Here is a 10,811-nt window from a genome sequence, read left to right as displayed (position 1 = left end):
TCTGTTTGTTAAGAAGTCCAGAATTATTATGATATTGTAGTCCATCACTTTTCACCAGGTTACCCAAAGATACTCAGAAGAAAAATTTGATGAGCAGTAAATATAGAGAAACATTCCTTCAGTTTCTATAACAGCATGAGAACCTTTATGTACCTTCTGCAGCTCCTCCCAGTGCCAGCAAAGGAAATCTCTGCTGAGCTATGATTAGGATTCTACGTCTAGTTACAGCCAAACAAAATGGATAATATGTGATTTATATACAGGCAGAAGTCTTATCACATGACTTTACCAGTGAATTTGGTTGTACGTGGTTAGTGCACATGGGGAATATTTATTTTGTCTTGTTCGTATAATTAGCAGGAAGAAAACCGAGCATGGATTATTTCTTCCCCGAGAATGTTCCACTTGCTATTTCAGGCATTGGTCATGTTCTGTGATGTCATCGTCTATTTCTCTGAAGACGAGTGGCAATTGTTAGTGAAATGGCAGAAGGAGCTAATCAAGAGTGTGAAGAAGGAGAATTATATCAATTTAGTTTCAATGGGATTGATATCTTGCCATCCCGGAAATATCTAGAGTGGGAATAGCGCTTAGCAGATGTGATTGATCCCTAGCCAGTTAATGATAATTTGGTTTTGTGAAGTGCCTTTCAGCCAAACCTGATTCCAAATGTCATGACAAATATAGAACCCTCATTAAATGTTCATGCAGCCATCTTTGGGGTACATGGGTATGTGCACAATTCTTCTGTGCTACTAATTGAAGCCCAGATTTGGATGGAGATAGAAGGAATAAGGTTATGATTATTGTTTCCTAATGATTATTGTTTCCTAATGATTATTGGCTAGACAAGCAGAAGGAACTCATATGTTCTGACTCTTAGCTTTGTGTGCCTGACACAAGACCCCTTCTCTGCTTTATTTCTCACTGAAAGTAAATTCACTTCACTCACTGTAGAACTGTAATTGATATTTCAAGCTACCACACCAACATGTAAATATTCAATAATTCTATCTATAGGAGAGAGCCCTAGCCCCTCCAACTATATAAGTGGAATTGACACTTTGACTAAAGAAAGACTTTTGGTGTTGTTATGTTCGGTGTGTTTGAACTTAACAGTAGGCCCTTAGGTCAAGGTGAGTAAAGACTCTGTCCACAGGGAGGAGCCCTCTGGGCCCTTACCCCAACAGGCAAGGTCTCAGTAGAGATGGCAACAGAGGAAACAACTTTATTGTACAGCAATGAATCCTGAAGAGTAGAGCAAACAAGTCTATACTGTAGCTATTTGTCCAGTAGAGCTCCACAGCGTGGAGAGGTTTGGTGAATACCTTATCTAGGCTTGCTTGTGCTGGCTATCCTGGTAGTGGTCCGCAGCGTGGGGTAGGCCGGGAGCCACTGGTAGAATGCACAAGACACGATGGATCCAGTAGTGGTCCGCAAACAGGGTAACTCAAGAATCCGTGCCACAAAGGTAGTGTACTCACACCGGTAAGGTAGAGGCAGATGTAGCAAGGCCCCGAGGATGACTGGAGCAGGAACAGCCGGAGTAGATGAGAGCGATGCAGGAACTCACTGAAATGAGAGAGAGAGAAGGCTCTCCGAGGAGCAGATAGCCCTGAGTGTGGCAAGGCCCCAGAGGAGTGGGTACCCCAGAGTAGCGGAACTAGCAGGACGAGATTCCTTGCTAACTTGTAGCTCAGATGGTCAGCTGGGTTTAAGTATCATGAGCGGCTGGCGTCATGCGGTGGGGACGCCCCCGAGGTTCCCGCCATGACGTAGTTCAAAAGGGGGCAGGCGCGTGTGCCTGCGTCTAGGTAACCCCGGATGAAAGATGGCTACCGGGAGCGCCCACACCATCCCGGGCACGCCATGAAGGTTGGCATGTGGAAGCGGAGCCCGCCATTCTGCCCAGACTTGGATCTGCAAAGAGAAAGGAGGTGAGCAGCAAAGGTCGCAGCCGTCTGCAACCGACGGGCACAACAGGTATGCATATTCTTAAACACTTGATCACTTTCTTCTGGAAAAAAAGGAGGAGATTTGCACCATGAGAACAATGATTACCTGTTGGCAGTAGAGGCCTCTTCAGCTGTAAGATAGTGAAGCCTCTGTTGCAAATATGCCTGATTCTGCAGAAGGCTTGAAACCTGTCAGAAATCAATGTTGGGTTTGTGGCGTATTGTGGACTCTTGGTCGAAGTGGCGATGACTCCTCCCAGGGGGAGGGGCCCCGTGGAACCACAATGATGGGCTAGTCTCAATAGCATGTGGACACAGGAAAGGAAGCTTTATTATACTGCTGTGATGAAGATGATACTCATCCAAGGACGGACAGTGCTGTAATCCTGCGATATTACAGTAAGGCTCCAGATAGTCTCAGTAGTAATGTAGTTGATGATCTCACCCAGATGTAGCGAAGGTCTGGTAGTGTTCCGCAGCGCGGGATAGACTGCGAACCTGAAGGGTGGAGTGAGGAGAGCTTGGAGCATAGTAGTACTCACTGGGTAGCAGCGATGATAGCTTCCTTCGGTAGTCGAGTGAAGAGAAGGTCCCTTGGTCCGAGGTGCAGGATACCCAGAGCAGCATAGGCCCTCGAGGAGCGAGTACCTAGGAGCACCAAGGGTACCTGGAATAAAGCAGACAAGACCCCCCGAGGGGCGGGTGTCCTGATGGTTAGGCTGAATAATCCTGAAGGGCAAGTGGAAGCAAGGGGCCCCCAAGGAGCGGGTACCCAGAACTTCAGTAGGTAGCGAAATACCCCAGAGGGTAGTGAGGAATCCAAGCGAGCAGTTTAGAAGCGGTCAGAGTAGCAAAACTGAAATCCTTGCTAACTCGTTGTATTGGAGCGGAGCAGAGGTTTAAATACCCGGAGGTATTGACATCATGCAGTGGGGCCACCCCCGAGGTTCCCGCCATGACGTGTTTAAGAACGTGGGTAGCGTGCATGCGCGCGTGCGCCCTAGGAGGCCTCAGAAAGAAGCATGGTGGACGGGGTCGCCCATGCTGGCTCAGAGACGCCGAGGGGTTCGGCAAACAGCAGCGGAGGCAGCCATCCTTCCGAAGGAGGAGGAGCAAGGTAAATGAGAGGTGAGGCAGAGCGGTCGCAGCCATCTGCGACCGATGGACGCAACAATTAATTGCTGAGACTTGCCAGGATAGCTGCTGCAGGGGCCTCTGCATCCATTACCAGAGCTTGCTACTGCTCTTCACTAGTTTGCAAATATATCTCATGCATATTCATTGTGGATATTCATGAGGGTTGGATGGTCCCCCACTGATTGGGTTGAGAACCACTGACCTATTCAATCTCTCTGCTTCTGGTCAGGATGCACTGCACCAAAGCTCTAATTATGGGAATTTCATCATTGCCTTGGGTAACTTATTTCACTGCTTAACTGTTTTTATGGTTAGAATTATAATTCACTGGGCATTACTTTTCTAATTGCTCGGTTACTTTATTCTAGTTTCCCAGCAAAACAGAAATGGCTGCCATGGAGTGGAAAAGGCCAGGTTAAGGAGAAAGTCTTGCACATTTTAACCACTGGGCCCATATTGTTTTATTACGATGCTCGCCTTGTAACAATTAACATTTTAGTTATTATTGTTATAATTGAAATTCTTTCAGCATCTTCTCTGATTCCCCAAGAGGAGCGACAAATGAGCTCACTCAGAAAGGGCTTGATTGGTTCATGCTGTAGGTGGTGCCATTTAGAGGATGACATCATAGTTAATATGGACCAGTTGCATCCAGTCTGACGTAGGGTGACATTCTTCCAAATGGGGGTTCAGGGGAATAGCAGAGAAGCAGCTTAAAGTGATCCAAAAACCAAGTGAAAAGAAAAATATGTAATCGCTGCTGAGTAAGCACTCCTAGGTATACGTGTTATTATAAAACAGGGTCAGGATCCTGTTAAATGAGTTCTTATATCTGATGCTGCTCAGGAACAGTGTTCTGCATCTGGCAGGATGTAAGGGATGGCAAGGCTCCTCAGGCACAGAGTTTTGGGGTTAGCAAAGAGCTGACGATGAATCAAGGACCATCGCCTGATGCCAGGGTTATTTGAAAGCGATTTCCCTTGGTAAGCACTTTTACATGTGATACACCATGGGTCCTCAAACCTGAAGAAAAGACTAATTTTAGGGGTAACTAAAATTTGCAAAGCATCGTGTGCCTTAGACCCCACATATACAACTCTCCCAATTCATTATGGGTACCTTAAACACTACACCTCTTTGGAGTCATTAAAGACTAGATTTGAGAACCCCCATCGTATACAAACAAATTATGTATTTTCTTTGTCAAGATCTTGATTAATATAATAGTCAAATATTTTTCACTTGAACAGGATATGCTGTCATTAAACCTGGCATTATATTCTGGATTGAGAAAGGAGAGTTACCATGTATTATATCAGAAGAAGCTGAGGTCATTGTTATTTCTAGAAGCTTCTTCTTAAAGGTTTAATATTCTTATTTTGGATGCTATCACTTGGGGGATGTTGGGGTTAGAATGTTTTTGTGTTTTGTGATGTATGATATTGAGATGTTTGTGTCTTGTAATCTGTTTAGAATGGCTAGCCCATATAAATGGAATATAAATCTTTTAAATAAATAAATAAATAAATAAGGAATCCCTTCGCCTCCGAGAGAAGAAAAATGAATAAACATCTCATGCCGAATGAGTAATAAGTCCTGACATATGCACAGCCTCAAAACAGCACTTTGCTCAATGATGGTTAGTATCTGTTCACAAATTCTAAATATTCAGAAAAACTTATGGCTGTTAATTGCAGTATACTTATGCTTATAAAGATATGTTAACCTGAGGTGAATAAAATGGAATTGGAGTTTTCTGTGTATTTAAATGGGAGTTCCAAGTTAAAATTTGGCCTGGAATGCAGTCTGTGTCCACACAATGGCACTATTGCTCCACAAATGACAGAAGCTTTTCATGAGAGGTACTGAGAACATGTGCACCCATTCTCTGACTCTCTCCTGCTGGATCCCCCTGAAGGACTTCATGCTTCTCTGCCTCAGACAGACTCTTCTGCGAAACAAGGATCTCAGCGCTTAGTCCTGGGTTTAATCCCAAGAGGCAGTGGAATTAGTGCTGTAAATTCAAGAGAGAAGTGTTCCTGCAATGGATTTTATCAGATGAATGAGCTGGCACATGGATTAGTGGTCAGCAGAGAAGAGAGAAGAAAAAGAGCTTCCTTCTAGTGGAAAAGCAAACATTTTACTAGTCTAGTTAGTACTAAGGGGGAGTGGAGGGAACGGGGAAAGCCATCGGGGCTCCCCTAGGGCTCAGCGCGTGCAAGGTACACAAGTGTGTACCCCCTTGCGCGCGCCGACCCTAGATTTTATAACATGTGCGCGGCAGCGCGCGCATATTATAAAATCGGGTGTACATTTGTGTGTGCCAGGTAGCGCACACAAATGTACCCCGCACGTGCTTCTTTAAAGCTCTACCCCTCAGTGTTTCCCAACCCTCTCCTACAGGCACACCTAAATAGTATTTTCCGGATATCCATAATGAATATGCATGAGATGGCTTTGCATACATTGGAGACCTAGGTAATGCACAACTATCTCATGCATATTCATTGTGGCAATCCTGAAAACACTACTGGTTAGGTGTGCCTCCAGGAAAGGGCTTGGAAAACACTGCTGGAACTGATTCCTGAAATTTTCCCATAAGTGTCTTCATGGAAAAATCAATCTTCCTCCGTTTTTTAACATGGTGCTTGAAACTGACTTCAGTAGTAACAATGACAGTTGGAACTGTGTTGCAGATTTTACTGCACTCTACAAGAGACTGCTGAGATGTTGCAGCAGGAATATTCATGCCTACAGTAACCCTTTAATCCAATTTCTCACTATTGCAGTACTACATTAAAATACAATAAAAGGTGGGGGGAGGGACAACAAACACTGTTTTGCAAAATTATAGCCTTATAGAATAAGTGACAATAGTATTCTTGATAGCACAGTAATAGTCTTTAATAAAAATATTGTACTAATCCTCCTTTAAGAATAAAGGAGGGGGCACTCCATGAAGTTAGCATGTGGCACATTTAAAACTAATCGGAGAAAGTTCTTTTTCACTCAATGCACAATTAAACTCTGAAATTTGTTGCCAGAGGATGTGGTTAGTGCAGTTAGTGTAGATGTGTTTAAAAAAGAATTGGATAAGTTCTTGGGCGGAGAAGTCCATTACCTGCTATTAATTGAGTTGACTTAGAAAATAGCCACTGCTATTACTAGCAATGGTAACATGGAATAGACTTAGTTTTTGGGTACTGCCAGGTTCTTATGGCCTGGATTGGCCACTGTTGGAAACAGGATACTGGGCTTGATGGACCCTTGGTCTGACCCAGTATGGCATGTTCTTATGTTCTTAAAGCTCATAGCCTCTGGGGCTTACACACAGGAAACTGAAGCCCAAATGAATTCAAACAGGCATGGAGCAGATGCAGACAGCTGAGGTAAAAGCAAGGGAGGAGGCAACTGGAGATTAAGTAGAATCTCAGTCAGGGGCAACTGGGCACGTAGGTGGTCCAAGAGGCCCTTATTTGCTGTTATCGACTATGGCACTATGGATGTTGCTGTGAGAGTGTGGGTTTAACTTTGATTTCATTCCCAGAAATACACATGGGTTAATAGGAACAGGTTGTGTACTATTTGACAGTGTGAGATCGTTAATGGCAAGAGCATGCTGTGTCCATTTATAATGCTATTAGGTATAATGCTATAATGCCTTATGAGGATTCTGAAATGTTTAGAATTTAGGGACATGGAGTTATTTTGTGCCCTAGGACCCTCAGGACAGAGAAACTGGCAGCAAAAGAAATACTTCCTCTGACCAGAAGTACATATTTAGACAATCACATTCATTAACAAGAAGATAGGATGATGTCTAGTTTCCTTCTTTGACCACAGACACTGACCAATCATAGGGTACCTTGCAGATTGCCCAATGTCAACCAGTGGCAGGGCAGCTTTGGAAGTGGTCATTGATATCACAGTGTGCTCTGATCTCCCCTTCAATGAACTGAAGTGACCTCTAGGAAAGTAAAAGAAACAGAGATTGCAAATATCAGGGGGGGTGGTCAAGGGCACATCAGAAGCGTAAGTTCAGAAATTTAAATGATTGGGTCAAAAGTTAGAGGGAGGCACTCATACAAGGGAAACAGACAGGCACACAGATGTGATGATTTTATGCAGGAAATCAGGCTAAGTAGAACACAAAATAAATTGAAATTAAACAAACAATTTTTTAAGTTTTTACTTTCTTACTTTGAGTAGTTTCTGAGTTGTGGGCTTGGAGTTTGTCTTTATAAAAGAGATTTGTAGTCCTGCTTAATACAATAAAATGTTTGTCAGCATTATATACATACTATATATGTACATGTATTCTAAGATAATAAAAAGCCACATTTCATTTTGACACTCATGATCAAAGGCAAATCTACCCAATCTCATTTCAAACATCAGTACTACAGGTCCCAGAATGCAACATTGGGAGTGTCAAAAAACCAGGACTGGCCCAAATCTGCCCTTCAAATGCTAGATCAGGAGTGGCTAGCTCTGGTCTTCGAGAGCCACAAACAGGCCTGCTTTTCAGGATAGCCATAGTGAATATGCATGAGAGAGTTTTTATGCACTGTCTCCATCGTATGCAAATATACCTCATGCATATTCATTGTTGATATCCTGAAAACCAGTTCTGTTTGTGGCTCTTGAGGTCTGGGGTTGGCCACCCCTGCACTAGATGAGTTGATAGCACTATAGTGCAACAGAATGATCTTGTATGTTACCGAGGCTCTCAGTAATCTTTGGAAATCATTGTGTCATGGGGGCCACCTGTTCATGCCCTTACTGTGTGCACGTACACAAGACAGTCAGCAGACCGCTGTAATAAGTATCAGCTTCAGCAGAAGCAACAAATGAATGGACTTCTGCCCATATGTCCCCCACATCAGGATCTCTGTTCCGCTTGTCTTCAGCATTTTACTGTCTCATGATCTTTGTAATGTGTCTTGGTTTCAGGCTAAATTCCTGACAAATCTCCCGAAGAGCTCTGACTCGCTGAAGGCTGTGTGGAGGGGAATAGGGCTGATGACTAAAGTCAGACTCCAAAGAGCGAAAGCCATGGGGCAAGGTACATGACTCGCACACAGACCCTACTGCTCAGCTCACACCCTGTGTCTGCCTCGTCTCATCACTGGCTCGCTGCTGTCCAAGGGCAAACCCCCAAACTGTGACCCTGCCCTGGCTTACCTACTTTTTTCTTCTCATGTCCATCCACCGATGAGCACATTTCAGCGCTCCTGAGTTGATCTCTACAGGATCCTGCAGTTATTTGGTGAGCGACTCCTTGCCAACGGTTTCCCTCGTATTATATCTTTGCTCTGACACAGTGACCCAGGGCTCTCCAGCAGCTCCTCTTATACTATTGTAACCCCCATCCCCAGGTACGGACTGCAATCTGTATGGGCCATAAAAAGAATTAGTTTGACTCTTTGGGGCAGGAACCTTACCAGGCTGGCTTGAACACAGTCTCTCATTTTCAGATCCTGGATTCTTTATCGAGTGGGGGAGGGAGATTACTTCCAAGGCCCCCCGTGTGCTCAGGGTGACCCTTTGTACCTTTGTTCTTGTCCCTGGCAGAGGGGTAATTTTCTTTCGCTATGTGTGCTGTTTGTGCCAAATGAAACCACTGGAGCCACTGAGTTAGTGTCCAAAAATGGAGGTTTATACTGTGGAAACTTTGATGAAGAATGGCCACGGCAACTTAATCCATGCACCATCAAGCCTTTTACTTTTACAATCTCTCTCCTCAATCTGTGCAAGAATCTCTGGCACCAGATCTAGGGAAACGTCTACCCTCTAGGGCTTGAAAAAGTATAGTCCCCAGGTGGGCAGGGTATCTCTTAGATGGGCCTTCCAAACTGGTAAAAATATAAAGTCCCTGTCCTTGCAGAGAGAGTCCAGACCTCTCTCTCTCCCCAGGGTGAAGACTCTGGATGGCTGTCCTTCAGGATCTTAACGTTCTCTCTACTCACAGTTAGTTGGTCTTCTAGGTTTTTATATTTCTTTAGGGATTCCAGATGGGTGGAAACAGCAGCTTCACTCGTCCTTAGATGGGAAGGAAGAGGGGCAGCCGTATCTTCCTCTCAGATCTTCCAAAAATAAAGTCTTGACCCCAAAACTGATGTGAACACTGGAGTTTATCTTTGCAGCGGGTCACCAGCTCTGATGGGCAGGGCTTCCCTATCCCTGGGTGTCCTGAAAGACCCAGGTGTCTCACAAGCCTCCTACAAAATAAAGTCTTTTCTAAACCCAAATCATCCTGGGATACTGTTCCTTACTCACTAGGGAGTGGGATAGGCAGGGCAGTCCCCTGCCCTAACTCACAGACTTTCAGCAGTGTTTGCAGATCTATCTCATGCATATTCATTATGGATATCCTGAAAACAAGGCCTATTTATGGCTCCTGAGGAGCAGAGTTGGCCAACTCTGTATTAGGCTGCTATAGATATTATTTTTATTATGGTTGCTATAGATATTATTTTTATTGCAGTGCTGCCAGGTTACCCAGTTTCAGGAGGGAGATTTTAGGCCTTTCCTGAATTTCTGCCAACCCCATTCTGATCCATTATGGGACTTGCAGTGGGAAGAATCAGGGACTACAAATACCACCATGCTTTGAGAATGTAAATTCCAAAAGTGAGACTGACCAAAAGGTCTCCCTTCTGGAACTGGGAAACTTGGCAGCTCTGTTTTTCTTTTTTTGTGAACAATTGCATTGTGTCTGGGATTATTCTGGTTGGCTAGTAGATATTCTAACTTTGATGTAATTTAGGATAGTTCTGATGTGCTTAATTAGGGATACTATGATATCACTAGGGTTATTTTTTTTTTTATCATTTTTTTATTTTGTTCTGTTATTATCACTGTATGATGTTTATGGTGCTATTTTATTGTTTGTTACCTATTAGGAGCCTATACTATGATTTAGCAGGCTAAAAATAATAGATAAATACATTGCATAAGTCTCATGCTTAATGTGTGCAACTTACCATGTTTGAGTAGGACTACATTTGCAAGCATGCAATGGGGCAAAACCAGGTCTGGATCAGCCTATTTGGGATGAACTGAGTGAAGTGACAATCCCAAGTACAGACAGTCCAAAAAAATGGAGAGCAAGGCCCAGAAGCACTGACAGCCTGAAGTACTCCCTGATAGTCTAAGGGAGGCCATTTCCTGGAAATACTGAGAGAGTAAGCAGAAGTGGAGCACTGGAAGCATCTGCTGAATTGCTCTTAGGAACTGTGACTTGGACCTGGTAGAAGAGTAGAGTCAGCAGCAGAATGAAGAGACACGAGAGACTCTCCAGGCAAAACCCTTGGGAGAGACTGATGGTGGGAGTGAGGGAATGTATACACAGAGGCTGCTGGAATGTATTAACCCTTTCTCCTTCTTGCAGAAGAAAAACAGAAAGTGAAATTTGGCTCCCTGGCTATAGCTGTTTTTAGGCCACCGTCTCAGAGCTGTCAAGTTACCCAGTTTCAGGAGGGAGATTTTAGACTAGTCCTGAATTTGACTACCCCATTCTGATGCATTATGGGGTGTTTGCAGTATTGACTTCAATGGGTAGAATCAGGGACTACAAATACCAACATGCTTTGGGATGTAAGTTCCAAAATCAGGACCGGCCAAAAAGTGTCCCACCTGGAACTGGGTAACTTGGCAACTCTGCTATCCAAAAACACAGAGGCAGCTCTCTCTAGAGCAGTGATATTCATTTCCCAG

This window comes from Rhinatrema bivittatum, chromosome 6, assembly GCF_901001135.1.
Source record: "Rhinatrema bivittatum chromosome 6, aRhiBiv1.1, whole genome shotgun sequence".
In the NCBI taxonomy this organism is placed as follows: Eukaryota; Metazoa; Chordata; class Amphibia; order Gymnophiona; family Rhinatrematidae; genus Rhinatrema; species Rhinatrema bivittatum.
Note: the sequence above shows the minus strand (reverse complement) of the source record.